This window comes from Armigeres subalbatus, chromosome 2 (genome assembly GCF_024139115.2).
Source record: "Armigeres subalbatus isolate Guangzhou_Male chromosome 2, GZ_Asu_2, whole genome shotgun sequence".
Lineage (NCBI taxonomy): Eukaryota > Metazoa > Arthropoda > Insecta > Diptera > Culicidae > Armigeres > Armigeres subalbatus.
The window spans coordinates 379,629,395-379,649,104 of record NC_085140.1 but is presented as its reverse complement, the minus strand read 5'-3'; the positions used below and the strand labels follow the sequence as shown (position 1 = coordinate 379,649,104).

General features: G+C 41.8%; 1 protein-coding gene across 2 annotated transcripts in view; it reads right to left on the bottom strand.

The window, feature by feature from the left end:
* The window catches only part of LOC134217297 (zwei Ig domain protein zig-8-like), a 166,928-nt gene that overhangs the window by 104,204 nt on the left and 43,014 nt on the right, over positions 1 to 19,710 (bottom strand). The gene's annotated exons all lie outside the window — the stretch shown is intronic.

The window sequence follows — 19,710 nt, the reverse complement described above, 5'->3', positions numbered from 1 at the left end:
GAAAAATAGTTAACTTTTCTAATTATGAACATCTACATGTATCTCATCATTATTATGTTATCAGTTGGGGTAAATTCGACACCTGTCACTGAATCACGAAATACCTCTGTTCTATTAGACTCATCATTCGCATAATATAATTCAATTATTGAAAAACGAGGCGCCGGGGAATATAACTTAATCATAGACTGATTACATACCATAACATCAATAGGGCGTGAAAATAGGTCTAGGGGGTAATATTGAGTCATCAAGGAAATCCTGCAGTTCGGATAACAATAGCGCTCAAAGAAGAACCTTATTTTTAGACTTATTTTGCTCTTAGATATATTCAATCCATTCTCTAGTGTTGTTCTTTCGTGATCCATTTTCACCCCTGTAAACATGTAGCTTGTCACCTACGGAACTAGTCATTTTCATTTCTTGTCAAAACTGCAATGTACGCATTTATTTTAAATCGCCATTATAACCAGCTTTTTAAAATAGGTGAAATTTAAATGTAGGTTAATATTTACAGTAGTTAGTAAATTTGTTACAAACATTCTTTTAATCCATATATTTTTCACCCGGCCCTCTAAAGAAACTTAAAAAATATGATATGTGGTGATGATTTTAAATATATAAAATTTTGTTCAACCATCGTTTATGAGTGACCCCTAAACATGAATTTTATACACAAATATTAAAATGAATGTTGTTAAACATTTTTAATTATGTTGTAACATCATTTAGAATTGTTCTGATGTTCGATTCCATAACGACTTGATGTGCCGGTTTTACCCTCATGTGGTGTCGATCTTACCCGCACCCCAGCAGTTTGGGCTGGAAGATAGACTGTTCGCGTTTTCATCATAAATCAAATTCTATCAAAAAATATTGTCCTGAGACCTCATGGACTGATGCATGAAGAGCCAAAGTATGCTTGTATGAAATTTCTAGACCGGAAAATTGCTTCATAGATTGGGGAACTGTAAAGTTGCTTAAGGTGTCGGTTCAACCCACTTTTCCCCTAGTTGACTCGACTTTGTCGGTACAATAAAGTAGTGGAATTAAATGGAATTGTACAAACTCGTCTTATGACAAGTTCGGGAACACAACTGTCAAAACGAACTGTTTTTTCCTTTGATGACATTTAGCGCTCTATCCTCGTCAGCAAAAAATGTTTCACCAGTGATGACAGCGATAATCTTCCTCTATAGTTTAAGGCTCCCCCAAACCTAAGCGATTTCATCGCCGCGACGGCGACAACTAGTCGCCGCGATTCTATCGTTGGGTCGCTGCAGGCAATGCTCTATTTACGCTTCCAAACCAACGGCGACAGAATCGCTGTCGCCAAGCGCTAGAATCGCGTCGCGACTGTCGCATCGCGTGTGTTTGGGGGAACCTTTATTGCCTCTATTGATTTGACAATTCAGACTAGCACCGACTCGTCAAATCTGAAGGTACACGATGTCCGTACCTCTAGGTGTAAACAGGTAGTCAGCGTAATTTTAGAGCATGGACGATAGGTATTTCACCAGTGTGACGTCTATTTATCTGTGGTAGCAGGTTTAACACAACAGACAGAAAAGCAGTTATCGCCATCGCCTAATTTTTGCTAAAGAAGTTTTTGGCTAAATTAACGCTGTTGCTGGCAGTTGGAAGCGAATTTCATGAACAACAGTCGATACCTCACGATAAGCACCCTGATGTAGATCAACATGGAGTGCAGTAGATATTCAAAGCGTTTCGAATGATGACGGCAATGTTGTTACGTCAACTATGAAATTATGAGCAGTGCACTGCGCCTCTAGGAAAATCAACAAGTGATGGACCCAGAGATGGAAAATGTCAAAAAAAATGTGAGATTGTTATTACGAATTTTCGAAAAAATAAAATTCGGATTTTTTTATTACCATGTAATGTTTAAAAGATCCTAGAACTTTGTCAAACAGATTATTGTTCTAAATACAAAGCGTGAGCCTTGAGATCGAAATTTTAAAAAATGTCACGGAATGTCCATGTCCATCATGAAGCAGTTGTGCCGCGTAAATGGCAACAGGTAGTTCAACGACTCGCGTAAGGACTACGTGCCACAGTTCGTCTTGTGTACGAACACAAACGATCATCTTTTCACGGACAAGCATGATGTGACTTAGAGGTGACGTCAGCACTACGGAGAACACCTTGAAGACTGTTAGCACGCGAATTGGGCAACCAATCCTTCAGAATGTCGAGGAGGAGATTGACTGAAAAACAACAAAGCCACAATCAACTACCGCAAAACCAAATAAAATGCTTTGAACTGGATCACCGTACATCAACATGATACTCCATGATGGAATGAGGATCAATAGAAGACAATATGATTCAAGCATCACGGTGTGGTGGCGAATTCAAGATACTTGATGAATTCGTTTACTGAAAATCACGGATAACCGCCAAAAGCGTTGATTAATTAGATACATCCGACACGTTTGATGTTTTTGTAGCACGATGGGACGGTGTTGTATTCATTCTTCCTCAATTATTAATTAACACTAAATTATAATCTTATATCTAAAATCAGAATGCCGCTCCGCTACTTTTAGGCGAATTGCTTCTTTTCCTAAATGTTATCGGATGGTTTTTAAAATGAGAATAGAAAGCCTGTTGGAAAGATACACCCATTACTTACCAAAGATCAATGCGTAGATAAATTGTCTGACGAAGCGTTCAACCCTAAATAAACATGCTTGAAAGAACACAAGTAAGCCAACTTCTCCATCCCTAATCTTGTACTTTTGCTACCACGCTCTGCCCCCCATCGACACGGCTGATGGTATCGAGTGAACTAAATTACCCAACTCGACTATGAAAAGGAAACGAGATAGATGGGGATTTTAAGGTTCAAGGTTGGATGAGTAATCATTAATATTGTGATAAGGGAGAAGTTTGTCTTGAATTGAATAAATGGAAAATAAGAAATGTTTTTTGCCATTTCAGAAGTATTCTTGTTTTCTGAAAATTGACTGAATTCTGTTATTTAAATTAAATATAAAGATTTAAACTATATTACATTAAAGAAGCGCAAGTATTCCTAATATATGCTGGAGAAAGTTTTCGAAAGTTGTGTTGAAGTCAATTGTTTTGATATCTGCCAATTTTGAAACTCAAGAGCCAAAATGTGGTTCATATTCATACACTAAGTAAATGGTGTCCTTTTTGTCATTTTGTTGTCAGACTTTGGTGCCACATACCGATATAATTCAATCGGAATCCCTATAGAGCAACTTTTCCGAGCTGATATACAAGTTTCTGAAGTTCTGACTCAGAAAAAAAGTGACACAAATAGGTACCACCAGAAAGCAAACGGTGTTTTACCACGGTACGATCACCATTACTGGAATGGAGCGCAACTCACCACATCGGAGCTCGCAGGGTCGTATTTTATTTTCCTCCGCCTTCACCATTGTCGTCAACACCTTTCGCCGGGTCATGATTCCACTTTACCAGCAGAGACTGAAATTCTCAGTTTGGTTTAATTTATCGCTGCAATAACTTTTAATGCTTGGCGCACTGGAAGCTTGGTGTGTTCCGAAGTTGGTGAAGTGGAACTGTCCTATTTGTGTATGAATGAAAATGACACTTCAACTTACACAGCATTCGCCATTGTTTCCCCGGCGAGAAGGGCGCTACGGGATGGTACACCATTTTACCGAAAACCATTCCGAGATGTCATAATTTGCGGAACATTCAATTTCATCGAACACCGTTTCGTTGCAGTAGATAATATTTTATTCCGTCTAAATTGTGCTGCGGTCCGAAAATCACCAGCGGTGACGCTGTGTTCGTATTTTTCTCAGCGTTATGGCCCTCACGGTAGATCTACATAAATCGATTTCTAAACTTGCATAAGAAATTCTCCTGTATTCTAAACATTTTCACAAAAAAAACTTCTCAATTTCCTCTGTAAATTCTTTTGAATTTCATCTGAAAATTCTTACGGAAATTTTTACGGGAAATTATTCTGATTTCCGAATGGATTTTTTTCTGACCCTCCTCGTGAAAACCGTCTACATTTTCTGGACAATTTCTTTTCTTTTGGATTTCTTAGGAAAATTCTCCTGAACATCGTCGTGAAATTCATTTGAATTTCAACGGAAACATCTTCGAAACATTTCAACGGGAACCTTTGAAGAATTCTTTTAAATATCCACGTGGAATTCTTCTGGGTATTGCATGTTTCGCGAATATCATTTATATAGAAGCATGTGGTCATTAATGGATTAAATTAACTTTGCGATATGATGCGGGTTCCCGGATGTGGTAGACGGCTTTCTGCCATGAGGTCGGAGATTGCCACTCGTGAGGAAACACCAACGGAAAATAAACGTCAATAAACGGAAAATAAACGCAAGTTTATAATGAACAAAATAAATAAATAAATAAATAAATTGACATTACGAATTCATGTTTCAATAAAAGTTCATATTTATTCGGATATTTGACTTTCGGTCAAACAATACACAATCCTACTGCAGCATTTGTTGTTTACCAGAGATAAGGATTTTCATGAGGTTTCGGCAGAAATGTCCCTACTGAGTGGTATTTCCGATTCGAACTTTATGACGTATCATGTGAGAACGCCTAAAGGACGACGACGACGAAGGCACAACAACACAATGCCTAATGGAAGGTAAAGTCGCATGGCGACGATATGTGCTTATATGTACGCGAATAGCATTGTTGTGCGAATTTCTCTTTTTACAATATGAAAGAGAAGCTACCTAAGCTTTCCGTTGACTGTAAATACTTCAGCCGTTAAACATCGTTGGGTAGGGGCAAGATGAAATGAAAGGCTTGCATTTTCGGGTTGTTTTATAGTCAGTGTCGTAAAATTGTGTGAATTATGTGTGAACCATACTCATTCATTGCCTCATGGAATGAAGATTTTGAGCAAGAATAGACTGCTGTTAAAAAAGAGGGCGAAACATTGCCAGAGGAATAAATTCTGCATGTACACAGCTTCCAGCTGATAACGGAAAGCGAAAAACGTACAACACGATTCGTTCCGAAATATTTATGCATCGTCATGATAAAAGAGTTATTTATTTTATCACAAAAAAGACAACAGCAGAGAGAGAGACTGAAACTCAAAGCAAACCTAGTAAAACACCTCAGTACTTGTATGAAAATGAACTGAAGCTAACTAGATTCTTACTGATGCTTATTGATTATCTGAAAATTCATATATTATTTTTAAAGAGAATTACAAGGGCTTTCTTATTTTTAATCAATAGTTTGTTCACAATGTTATCTTGGAAATGGTAAAACTGGCGCAAAACCAGTTTATTTTTGCAATAAATGTTTCAAACCATACCTCTACTAAAACATCGAATGTATCGAACCGATTCGCTTCACCACTCCTATTTATTTGCGGATTCCGCAGCATAGAACCACATAATTTATTATATCATATAAGCTTTACTTGGAACGCCTTGACAATCTTATCCAATCGTATTGGCGCTAATCCTCCTCTTTGCATATTCCGCATTTGCTAACCAGGATACCGCATCGCCAGGAAACAATACGTGCTGAATATTTAGTCCGATAACAACGACATGACCCGGAGCCGCAATGCCTTATGCCATCTCTGACAGTCCTGTATGCACATTGCTCAGGCAGGTTAGGTCAAATTCCGTGGCGTGGTGGGTCGTAAGCAATAAAGCCATCGAGCAACTGGGGGAGATAAATGTAACGATTTTTTTATTCGCCCGTATGTAGTTCGTCCGGTAGCTGTCTGGCTGTCTCCCAGTTTTTGTTGCGACATTTTTTTTTTGGCTTCGTCGAGATTCCAAACGAATGTTGACTCTCTTTTGCACAAAAATGGTGCACTACCCGGTCCAGGTAAGTCAACTACTATCGAATGTTGTTTCTTCTTTGTCAATGACTCAACATTTCAACTGGAACTTGCCCTGTTTTTCAAATTAGTGATCGGCTAACATTTACACAGTTATTAATCAAAAGGCAAGTACAATGAATGCACTGGCGAGTCGAGAATGTTTCCCACCAAATGCAAAAGAAAAGAAATTATCCAGAAAATGTATATGATTTTCACAAGGAGGGTCAGAAAAAAATCCAGTTGGAAATCAGAATAATTTCCCGTAAAAATTTCCGTAAACATTTTCAGATGAAAGTAAAAAAAAAATACAGAGGAAATTGAGAAGTTTTCTTTTGTAAAAATGTTTAGAATACAGGAGAAGTTTAAGTTTAAGTTTAAAAATCGATTTATGACCAAGAATCGATGACCCTCCACTTCCGGATTTGAAATCCAATCCTTCGCCTTTGCTCACAAACTTGGACAGTGGATCACTACTCCTCCCCTTCCACAGGTCAGTACATACTCTGAACAACGCAAGGTAAGAGGATTAATTGGATGTCGCATCCAGCTTTTGGGGTATTTTACTGGGCGTTGGGATATCTAGGAGGTCTGAAGGAGCCTCCGTAAACGTTTACCATCCAGGAAATTCAACGGGACTCAGTGTTTAAGGACCCCAGGGAAGAGCATGGAAATTTGATGGTGCTGCGCCTCCAAGAAGTAGACGAGAAAGCTCTCAACTCTCCCCTTCTTGATGAAGAAGTCTGTCCATCGTTTCTTGAGAGGAATCGACTCGGCCTTTCCTGAACGTGGAGGTAGAACGTACGCATTGAAAATGAGGAACCAAAACCATTTCGGGAAACTGAATTACGGTTCTGTGGTTCAAGTCAACCCCTACCCGGTGCGCGACCCAGTCAAGTGCATTGTGTACTGCCGGTATGTCGTCTGGAGCTGGATGGTTGCGTATGGGGCTATTTCGAAGAAAATTGGTGACGAGAGGATTAACACTCCTATACTTGTTCTTACAATCTGCGGAACCTTAAGGCCGGATTTAATTTTCTTTGGTTTCGTGGGGCCTCACTCGACCTTACTACCCCTCTCCGATGCAGTGGGAGTTGCTCGGGTACCCACCCGATCACCGAAGACCGGAGGTGCGACCTCCCAAAAGTCTGTAGTAAGTGCAACAGCAACATGCAACAGGGTAGGACATCATGACCCCACCGGAACGACCGGGTCGACCCCGCACAAAGCCTCGCCAAGCACGAAGAACCTGTCCAGATCCATCTTTCTCACACCGAAACTGAGGAACAACCCCTGGTGCCGAGAGATAGACGGAATCAAGCAAGGCCATCGAGAAATTACAACGGACGCTATGAGTATGTGCTGCCTTGGGCATCCTGGGCCCTCTATTCCTGGAAATGAGTCACTTCGACTGCTTCCAGGGCATCTCGGGGACACAAACCTGGGTTATAAGTCCCAACAGACCCAGCGTCCTGCTCATCGGGCACTTCAACCCGAGTAATAAATCCTACCACTGCCAGCATGTCACCAAATCCAGTCCAGCTCTTTCTGTCGGCCCTGTCTATTTGTCTGGAGGTCATCCACGCTCGACCCACCCACTCTCTTTCCTTCTGATGAACGCAACACAACTGATTATCGCGCCACCTGCGTCGGGTACGGATCTGGGAAACACTTCTGTTTCGTCCAGGGTGGGACGACCCTACGTTGATTTTAACTTTCTCTAGGCTCCAGACGACGAATAAGAACGACTGCGTGTTTAACTGATGATTTATTACCTCCGAGAGGCAGCATGCCACCTTGGACTATAGTACAGCAAAGGCAATTACATAATTGGGGACCTGTGCACAAACATTCAAATTTAAATTCTAATTGGACTTGCAGAGCGCGCCAACTGGTATGCACATAACGCAAGCAGTTAGCGCGAGAACAGTGAATAACAAAAGTGACACAAAATAAAAGGCGCACACACGCTGCATTGTTAGGCTTCAACAGCAGCTACGACGATGAGCACAGTTCGTGATCGAACAACTTCTATTCCGACCCCTACGCTTCCACTAGAGGTCAAACTTTGTCTTCAGTGGAGTATTAACGGCTTTTGGAACAACCTGCCCCACTTGGAACTGTTGACAAACGATAGTTCACCCTGGATTATAGCCCTCCAGGAGGTCAACCGCTCACCAGCCGCCATGGATCGTTTCCTTGTAGGCAAATATACAAATGGGTTTGCAAGGCAGGTATAAATATCCGGCACTCCATGGCGATAGGGATCCTCCGGAAGATCCAATTTGACGTTCTTCAGTTTCGTGAAGACCTCCCAGTTGTTTGAGTCGGTCTCCGAGGTATCATTCCTATTAGCATTGTGAATGTCTGCCTCTGCTGTGGAGCGCTTGCCGCCATAAATAAGGTAAATGACATCATCAGCGAGACCTCGTCTCCCCTTGGGTTCTTTCTAAAATTACGTAACGCTAAATTTGATGATTTTGGAAACCCAGCCTCCCCCTTGTAACACTTTTTGTATGGAAGGTTTAATTTTTTGTATGGATCGTAACGCTCGGCTTGACCCCCTCCCTCCGCCTTCAACGTTACGTAATTTGTGAAAGGACCCCTTCTTGTCTTGGGAGATATGAACCATGACATTTCCAACCCGAAAATTTTCTAGACCAAACATAAATCGAACCCAGCCACCTCCAGCATGGGCTTGCTTCGTAGCAGCGCATCTTACCACACGGCTAATTAAGGCCCCACCCTTTAAAATAGCTATTCGGCAACCGCCATCACCGTGACGTGGAAGGGTCGTTTGGCCGCAACCCATTCGACCGAAAGCCATTTGACCGAATGCCACTAAGCCGAACAAACCATTAGGCCGAAACCCATCTGTCCGAACGGATCTTCCGGCCGAATAGGACATTTGACCGGATAGGACATTTGGCCGAATAGGACATTTAGCTGAATAGGATATTTGGCCGAATAGGACCATCAGGTGGCCCCTCCTTCCCGTTATAAATTGGGAGGTTGCTTCCGACCTTTATGAAAGCAACCATTTTCCAATTCAGGTCACTACCATACCGCCTCCAAGAGGCGCGCGTTAGAGCACACTACCTAGTTTACGCTTCCAGACTTCTCCAAGATCGTCTTCGATGCCGCTGGCCTATACATCCATCAGACCAGTCCTCGACCAGGGCGCAGATCCTTTCGTTGGTGATCGGACAAGCGAACGAAACGCGCCGTGCTATTAAAGCTAGAAGGAAAGTCCTCCGAGCACTAAAGAGGCTTCCCCCTGGGAACCATAAAAGGTACGTACATTGAAAAACTACAAATAAAAACACTAAGAGTACCCTGACTTCTTTGACTCCATCAATGCCGAGCGCCGAATTACGTAAATGCCAATGCGCTAAGTGGCAAGCATAGATCTTTCCCAATCCACATCGATTCGTAGTCCGTAATCGGCCCTTTGAACCACCGGAGGTGTAAAGGACCCATATGTAAGTAAAGAACTATTTCAGATCCACCGAATATGTCCAACGGACTCGGGGAGTATTTTACATCACTTGCATCATTAAGTGGCTAATTCTCAAAGACTTGTAGTCACCCAGAGCTCTGACGCTGCAGAACTTTCAGGTTCCGTCGGCCTGCTGGGTTCCCTAATAAATCAGACCTTTTCGTTCGCTGAGCCTTCCTTCGCACTTGTCAGATGCAAGGGGACGTCTGGAATAGGGTATCCGATACTGAAAAACCTTCCCCCTACCGCCAAAATAATATTCCTAGATCTGGAGTGGCGGCTCAGCCGCGACACCACTGATTATCGACCTGAAAGCTGAGTCTGACGAAAGGCTTAGTTTCCGCCAACACGCCTTTCGACCAGGGCATGGAACTAGTTCGTACTTTGCCGGATCAGGAGACCATAGGGACCCAGGGAAACACTACGATCTAGTTTTCTGGATATTTCAAAGGCGTTAAACCGCACCTGGACCCCAATAGCGCTCAAGTAACTGGTGGACTGGGGTTTCACTGTTAACATCCTAGCTTTTGTGCACAATTTCCTCTACAGCCGGCCCTTCCGAGTCTTTATCGGCAGCTCCACCTCCAGGATCTTCCTAGAGAAAACTGAGGTCCCGCAGGTGTCTGTTCTGGTGGTAACTCTGTTTCTGGTTGCCATGAATGGAGTCTTCAATGGCCTTCCCAAAAACATCTACATCTTTGTCTACGCGGACGACATCCTGCTTCCCTACACAGTAAAAAAATATGAAAATAACACGCTAGGGAAAAATTTGAACTCATATTTTTGCGTTTAATAACCTTTAATTTTATATCCAAGTTTTTCTTGTACGCAATATTTAATGCAAGCACCATAGTAATGACGACCTGTAATTTTAAAATTTGAGTCGAATCGAATGGAGCCTTTTTGTTACATCATATATGCTGTAACATTTTTATACTGTGTAGTGTCACACATGTTCGACATAGGTTACTGCAATTCATATGAGCCCAGATTTAGTCATGATCAAGTTGCTGCAACAATTTCTGTCTAACTTGTGCTGCTCGGGTTGTGGTATCCGACGAGAACGCGTGTCCGATACCTGCAGCCGCCTTCACTATGTCGACTTTAAAAAGTGTCACCGGGCATATGAGCAATTGGCGGCATCGTTCCTCCGGCCCTAGTCTCAAGATTAATGGGCATTCGATCCCAAACCGGTCAAGGTCCTCGGAGTATCCATCGACTAAGGACTGACTTTCGTCTCTTATTTCCAGGCGGTCAAAGTCAGCTTCAAATCGAGGATTAACCTTGTTGAAACTTTATCAAGGTCACATAGGACACTACAACAGGGCCACTCGGTATCGTATCGTCCAAGCGCTGATTGACAGCAGACTGCTGTACGAACTGGAAATGACTTGTGGACTTGTGGAAATGACAACCATTACCTCCGCATATCTTCCGGTCTTCTTCCTTTTACTGCTGATGCTGCCTATGTGGAAGCAGATGTCCTTCCATTTCGCCATCGTGTGCAGTCGGGTATTTGCCTACAAGCCGACGCATACGCTTCCGCCACATACGGAACACTTAGGAACCCTCTCCTTGTTCCAGAGGACCGGATAATGCACACGATGGTCGGCATCAGTCTCCTCCCGGTTGTTAGGGTTCACTAGCATGGAGCTAAGAGCTAATACTCCTCCAAGGTCAACATAAACAGTTGGACCTGGATAAACAGTTCACCTGGATCCCGGGGCACTTTGGGGTGCCAGGAAACGTCACTGGGGAGATTCTGGTTCGAGTCGGTCACCAAGGTCGTTGCTTCACACCATCGGTTCCCTCGGCTAACGTTAAAGCCTGGATCAAAAAGATCGTCAGCCAAGATTAAGAAAATCAATGGACTGCTACCAGGACCACGCAACTGCAAAAGGTCGAAGGATCCACGGCACCCTAGAACGACATGCCAAGTCTCAAGGGCCAGCAAGTCATCTCCCGCCTCCGCACCGGCCACACTCGATTTTCACATAATTTCGGCGGAAGGCCCTTCCGGACCGTTTGTGACATCTGCGAAGTACAAAACTCAGTGGAACATGTGATCTGCGGTGTCGAAAGTTTGATATTCCTTGCCCTAGCTACGGAATACCCGAGCTGCACACATGTTCCACATAGGTCAAAGTAACTTAAATATGACTACATTCAGTCACAATTAAGTTAGTGCAACCAGAACTGACGATACCGCTAGCCTATCTACCCTCATCTGCTTCCTCAAAGATGGAGGCTGTACCACCAGATCTAGATCCAGCTCAGGCCTCCTGGACACCCCAACTTGGGTATAAGTACCACCCACTAAGGTATGCGGGCCTCCCTGGTCTTTCCGGGGCTGTAAGTCCCTCTCCCTCAGTGACTAGGCTACCCGGGCACCCCAATCGTAAGTCCTCTGATCGTCAACCATAATAAAAACGAATGAAACTGACGTTCTGATCAATTTATTGCGGAAATCCTCCGTTGTTTCGGTCGTTTTTATGGATCGATATTATGCGCTAAGCTTGGGTTTCCTATCTGGCTGCAGTAATTGAACTCCAGAAAACAGGATTCCTGGACATCTGTACAGCCACAGTTGACCACCCGGCCAAAATTTATCGATGGAGACTCCCACCGCGGAAGACAACTACCTCCCTACCGTGATTGATGTCCTGTCCTGTGTCATGATTTGCTGACCAACTTATTTTTATTAACCAACCAAGTTTTAACGTTTTTCAAAGTGTGTAGTTATAATTTTCTTGTACCTATTGTATTGTATTCTTTGCTTGTGGAAGGCTCCTAGGTTGGACCTGAGGATCACTGCTTCCAGTTCCCTCCCTTGCCTGTTACTCCCTTAGCGCTGGCAATATCATCCCAGTCAACACAAGATCGAATATGATGCCGTATAAGATGCTAAAATGGAGGCGATATAGGTACATCTCCATACATGTTGTACGTATATCATCTCCATTTTAACATCTTGTGTTGCATCATATATGATTTCGTGTTGACGAGGATAGCAAGAACTGAAGTCATTTAAATATTCACAGAAATAAAGGGAAAAAAGTACAATATCATAAAGATGAAATGGCAGAAAATATTTTTTAAAAAATGTTGTATTAGATATTAGAGCAAAATGAGCTCAATAACTGCATATGGAATTGTCTCATGTTCATTAAACAGCACTCACTGAACTTCTTGGAAAATTCCCTTCCTAATACGCCCTTGATCTCCCCTGTGCTCTGATTGTGAAAAAAGTTATCAATTTTTTGCCCCTTTAAACTAGGTTTTTTTTCCAATTGTGCGCAGCAAAAAGATATTTTAGTTACTAGATAAAGATTGTCGCTGTCGTCGCTGTCCGGAACATCTTTTGCTGGCGAGGATAGGGGAGCTAAATGTCAAAGAAGGAAAATCCATACGATTTGACAGGTGTGTACCACACATGTTTCGGACAGCAGAACAAAGGGAACAGTAGCGACAATCTTTATCTAGTAACTAAAATATCTTTTGCGCGCAACGATAGAACCATTTCTGAAGTAGGTGGATAAAACTTTGGCATGTTTCAAAATGGGTGTTTGACCGCCAGCCTTGAACAACAAGGGTAAACTGGGGTAAAATCTACCCCTGGGTCAAAACGACCTTTTGGCATTTTTGGCGATGTTTCAGACATATTTTAAAGAATGTTTACTGCTGGATTGGTACTTCCAGATGTGACTACATGCGCTGCAGTAAATACTCTCGAAAAACTGCCGAAAATATCCCCAAAAACGTCAAAGGGTCGTTTTGCTCCAGGGGTGCATATTTCCTCCGTTTCCCCTAATAGGCTGTGGGATGACATAGCACGTGAAGGACCGTTTATAACAATGCCGCTCACTATCAAACGGTAAAAAGCTTCCAAAAGGTGACCGAAGGAATATAATCATGAGCGTTCTATATAGAAGCAAATTCCAAGCAAAGACGAGCAACTTTTTAATTTGGTGTCAACCTACTCCGCTAATAGCATTGCTGACTATATAACAAGAACTGCATCAGTTTTTTTTTTAAAGAAATAGATTAAAATAAAATTATTTTTGTTCCAATGAATTTAATCAACTAATTTAAATTACTCGTAAGAACAGCCTATGATTAACAGAATGAAACCTCCAAACTTTGTCCATTCGATCTTTTGCTCCTTCGACCTTTCGTCCTTTTACCTTTTGTCCCTTTCAACCTTTTGACATTCGACTTTTTGCCACAGATTCTATGAAGTTTATTTGTTCGCTGAGACCTGGCCTGATGGAAGGACCAACTTACTTCAACTTTTCGGGGACAACTTCGCCGTTTACCGAGTGGACCACAATATATATCTATTAGCTATGTGGTGGTGTTCAAGCTGCTGTTTCCAATGAGCTTGTTTCATGCGGCATGAATCATGCCAGATCGCCGTCGGACAATTCAATTCAGTTAAAACTGTTTGGGTTGAAATAAGTATCTGTAAAAGTAACTTTTTAATCTGTGCTTCGTAGGTTCTTCTCAACCGACAACATGATTTCAATATAATTGAATTCCTCAGAATTTTATTTCACAGTTTCAGCATATGGATAGTGCAAATATGTCGGAATCAAGCTTCCTGTGTGTGGTGGGGGAAACCAAATAGATCGGCAGTTGAAATTTACCGATTACTTACTGTAAAATGCACAATATGTGGTTTTAATTTAAGAAAAGCTGTAGAAAGATGCGCAACGTGTATGCATTACTGCTCAATAACCGAAAACCGCATTTATTTATTATTGGTTGTTGTTGAACGAACAGGATAACGTTTCAATTTGTCGTATGAACGTGACAAGAAGAATGTCATATCGATCAAAGGACGCATAATCCGAACACTAGAAGACCAAACAATCTCACATCAAATAAATCATTCATAGTAATATAGATATCTGAGGAAGACATCTCCACCACATTCGACTGCCATAAATTTTCACTCATCCGCAATAACTTTGTCGGTATAAAGCTGACACCGAAAAAGAACCAAATCGTACACATGGTTCGACTGCTATTTTGTCTTCATTCGCCAAACGAGCGAACAGCAATCACCGGCCAACCGCCATCTGAAACCGACAGAACTGTCGTCCATCTTCATTTCTGCTATGGGGATTTGTATGTTTAGTACAGTTTGGCTGTGTATAGCGTCGGGCTCGGACTGATGGAGTTTCCTTGCATCCTGTCTGTGCGACTAGCCGATCCGATTTCCGGGCTGTATATCAAGACGAGGACGACCGGTTAGCAGCTGAAGGGTTCAGCGAGCGAGCGGAAGTAGCATAACAGTTGAGCAGACAAATGACTGCTTGGTAGCTGTTGGCTGATGCTGGTGCTGCTGCTGCTGCTGCTACTGACTGGATGCTGGATGCTCACAGCTGGCAACATTTGCCTGACATTAATAATAAGTTCGTTGCTTATCTCCGTCGCTGGCCGTTGGGGATGCTGTTTTGTGCTCATCCACTGGTGTCTACATTTTCTACTATTTTGTAGGTTTTCCATTGCACCCGAATGGGTGGTTGGTAGGGTGGGCAGAAAAAAAAATATTTCAAAAGCTCACAGTGTAAATGTGGTCGAAAAGAACCAAAGTTACACAGCTAGAAATATTTTGTAAATGTGGATAAAGTATTAGCAACGAATAGGGGAACTGTACCAGTTTTGGCAATGTTTCTAATTTAACCAATTTTACGAATAAATACAAAAATAAAGCAATTCGCGATGGTTTTATTGGATCCAACAAGAGATATATCCCTCGAAATTCAACGCTGCTTTCAACTAATCGATTATTTTGGAAAAATATGTATTTTTCAGGGTTGGTCAGCCGGTGAACTTCCCCAATACAGGTTTTTGTAATGTACGCGATCATGGAAACACATAGGTATTATTGTAAGTTAAACACAATATAAAATTAAAAAGAAATCTTGACGTATTATAATCCAGATTGATTTTTTGAGTGGACTTTCTCATGAGAAAGGATAACGATGATATTTTCGATATCTAAATATATTGTGGCCGTGCCCTAAGACGAGTTCGTACCATTCTGTTTAATTCCACCACTTGATTGTACCTTTACCAAACACGTATTTCGACCTCGACAGTAAGGCCGTCTTCAGTATCTCGTACTTGACTCGACTAGGTCGAGTACAATCAAGTGGTCAAATTAAAAATATTTGTAAGAACTCGTCTTATGGCAAGTAAAGGCAAAATATTGCGCAGATTCCTTTTATTTGTTTGAGTAAACAAAAACACGTGTGTCCGATAAATAACAACAAAAAATCATTACAAAGATAATTTGAGTGTATTGATGTGCAAAGCAAACCAAAGTTGCGCCATAGTCTAAAAATTGATGCAACTAATTTTTTTTATATATTTTGACCCTTAGGCTATATTTTTTTTTCTTTTTACGATTAATTTGTTTTTGTTTTCGTTTTTTGTGGTTAAACAATAATTTTACATTATGAGAGGTCAGCCACAGGGCCCTTCATCTTCGGATTTTTTCTTTTTTCATATGGTTTAATATTTTACTAGGGAAGTTTATCCTACAGAGTAGTCTGAGCAAGACTTTGTTAAATTGAAAAGACTTAGAACTAATTTGATATCCAAACTACTCTATTTACACTACAATTTGATATCCTAATTTACTATAAGCGCCCTAATGGCCACCTGGTCCGAATGTAAGCATCGGCCCTATAATTCTCTTTACACTCATCAAAGCGTTCGTGGAGAGTTCTGCCGCTCGTGGAGAGTTCATGTCCTGGGATGGGTGTTGACGATCATCCTCAGGAGCTTGTTTTGAACTCGTTGCAGTTTTAGAAGATGAGTTTTTGCGCAGCTCTTCCAGACTGGCACACAGTGGGACCAATTTGAAAAAAGACGGTCAAAAATGTTAGGAGCTCATAAAATGGTCAGGAAGGGCTGTTTCATTAAGCATATGCTAAATCTTATTGGCATTACATCCCCAAGAGGGACTATGCTGGCTCGTTAGTTAGTGGTCGATGAGCACTTTCACAGACAATTGACTGCTAGATTTTTTACCGATTTTCACCCAACCTCACTGCAGTGCTAAGGAGGAATGTATTCTATTATTGTTAGGGGGCCGTACACTAATAACGTAAGGGATTTTTCTGGATTTTTCAATCCCTTTTTCTCCATTTATGATTTTTTTTATACATAACTTCCAACCCTAGAAATAATAAGAATTTACATTTTTCTCGTATTTTCCATTTATATTCGTAATCCATATTAAAATAAAGTTATATAATAAAATGTTTATAATCCAATTCTAAAACAAAAAAAATAAAAAAATAAATGTAACAAACAATGCAGGTGAATATTCAGTCCATTGAATAATCTGAATTATTTAATTTCATCAAAATCACTTTCGTCCGATGTGCTGTTTTCTGCACATGATTCCACAAGTACTAGTTTCAAAGCTGAATCTGGTAACTGGTGTTTGGTTTTTCAGGCAGGTTTTCTCATTGATGAAATGAGTGGATCTGATGTGACCAATAGTCGGTTGAATACATCAGTATTTGTCGCAATCCTAAATAAATATATTGAAATATGTATGTTAAGAGTGAATGTTATTGATGAAATTTTACCTTGAACACATGCGTGATCGATGCTCTCTGAACCTTTTAATATCCTTGTTCCGACATTCCTGCGGCTCCTCCGATAATGTACCGATAGGGAGTATCGCTGCTTCCACAATATCTGCACCGTGGATTAGAATCCTTAGACGAAGTACATGATAGGAAGAGGTTCAAGAGAAGCCAATGTGAGCCACCCACCGCGAGTTTGCATCGGTGGTGACGAAATCGAGGTGGTAGAAGAATTTGTGTACTTGGGCTCACTGGTGACTGCCGAAAATGACACCAGCAGAGAAATTCGGAGACGCATAGTGGCTGGAAATCGTACGTACTTTGGACTCCGCAAGACGCTCCGATCGAATAGAGTTCGCCGCCGTACCAAACTGACAATCTACAAAACGCTAATTAGACCGGTAGTCCTCTACGGACACGAGACCTGGACGATGCTCGTGGAGGACCAACGCGCACTTGGAGTTTTCGAAAGGAAAGTGCTGCGTACCATCTATGGTGGGGTGCAGATGGCGGACGGTACGTGGAGGAGGCGAATGAACCACGAATTGCATCAGCTGTTGGGAGAACCATCCATCGTTCACACCGCGAAAATCGGACGACTGCGATGGGCCGGGCACGTAGCCAGAATGTCGGACAGTAACCCGGTGAAAATGGTTCTCGACAACGATCCGATGGGCACAAGAAGGCGAGGTGCGCAACGGGCAAGGTGGATCGATCAGGTGGAAGATGACTTGCGGACCCTCCGTAGACTGCGTGGTTGGCGACGTGTAGCCATGGACCGAGCCGAATGGAGAAGACTCTTATATACCGCACAGGCCACTTCGGCCTTAGTCTGATTAAATAATAAAAATAATAATAAGGATTAGAATCCTGTGCAATGAAGATGGCATATAATACCATCCATAATAATTAACAAATGTTTTTGCTGTGCTAATACCAAACACGCGAAACGCCTCTATATAAATACTGCGTCCACTCGCCAATACAGCGAGAATGGTGGAAAGTTTCTCAATAACTTCTCGATCAAATCTATTAATTTTGGCAGTTAGCTCAGAATTTTTGAAAAATCTACGGGCCGTATTGCCGTCGTTTGTAGTTCCCGAGCCCTGCTTAGGAACATCAATAAGCAATCCAGTGAGCTGGCGAAATTCTTGCTGTATCTTCTTTTTTCTTGCAGCCACTCTTTCTTTATCAATTGGTGTCTTTACTTGCCATGTCATCACTTCTAGTCGATACGCGACATGGAGAAGACATTCCATTGACCTAATTATGATATCATATCAGGACTTCATTTTGTGTAATTTTGTTCATTCAATAATAACTTACATGATATGTCATGGAGAGGAGATAAACCAAACTGAATGTTGTTCGATTAACGGGTCTACATATCATTGCGTCAATGTCGTTGAATAGTTTGGGAGATGCTCCACAGACGAAACAACTTTGGCATGATACTCCAGTAAGAGCACTGCAAACTTTTCCATCGATCATCGTGCAGACTAGTTTAGGTTTTATGGCAATTCTGGATTTTTTGGAGTTTTCTAAGACAGTGGACTTCAGCTCGGCAATTTGTCCTTCAACATAGTGTTGCTCTTTCAGGATCAGATCAACAGACTCTTTTGCAAACTGGATTCTCACGGGCCTGCAAAGCCTGGTCGACGAAGGTTTATTGTTTTGCCAAAGCACTTTTTCTGCGTTACAACTAACTCTTAGCTGAAGAGGAACTATTGAGGTAAAGAAAATTGAACTATCATCGTCGGATGCATTTTCAAACTTTTGTTTGTAGTTTGATTGACCGGATGTACCATCGAACCACCACTTAATTATCAATTCCAAATCTTGCAGTTCCGCCTGAGTAAGCTCCCACGTCTCTTGATCTTTAAAGGCATAATATTCTCATTGCCGTATGATCTACCAAATTCTGGAGTTTGACCTGTTTTTTAGTCTCACTTATGGTAATATTATCGGGTATGCAACGTTGATGAGCAACAGAAATCCTTTTGTACGAGGGGAACACGTTCTGTATGTTACATTGCATTGTTTGAATTTACTTCGCAACAACAGCTAATTTTCTTTCATCGTCGGTCGTTGCGACTACAGGCATGTGCTTACCATTCAAGCTCCCCTTATACGAGATGCGCGCTTCGGAGTTGTTTCGATTATTTCCGTAATCAGCTTCGCTGTGTCCTCCCTTCCCTCACTCCTCGCATTCATCTGAGCTGCAAAAGATAGTTCTCTTGAAGATCCCAATTCTCGCAGCGGTTTAATCCTCCGACGTTTGTTTTGCAAATTGAGATGTTCGAAGCTTTTCTTTGGTCTCCCTTTACCTTCAATCGTTTGAAAAGCAGGCCAGGCATACTGATTTAGCCATACTTTGTTAAGACTCACAAAGCTCGCTGCACTTTTAGCAATTCGCCAACGCTTATCCAACAGACTGCAAAACCTTGAGACATTCTTTCTCATCCTTACCGTAAAATCCTCTCCAGAAATGATCCATTTTGACTTCACATGATCCATCACAAAGGAACATCGGATGTCCTTAGTTTGTCCTACTTTCTCCATCCATATTTTGAAAAGTTCAGATCGAAGAGGCCTGTAAGAACTCATGATCCTGTGTGACTTCCCTAACTCGACTACGCGTAAGACAACACCAAATGGTATCAGCTGATGTTAAGTTGCTTAGTGACGAATGAGAAGTAGTGAGAGAGATAAAACGTATTGCATGTTGGTGTACTTGTAAA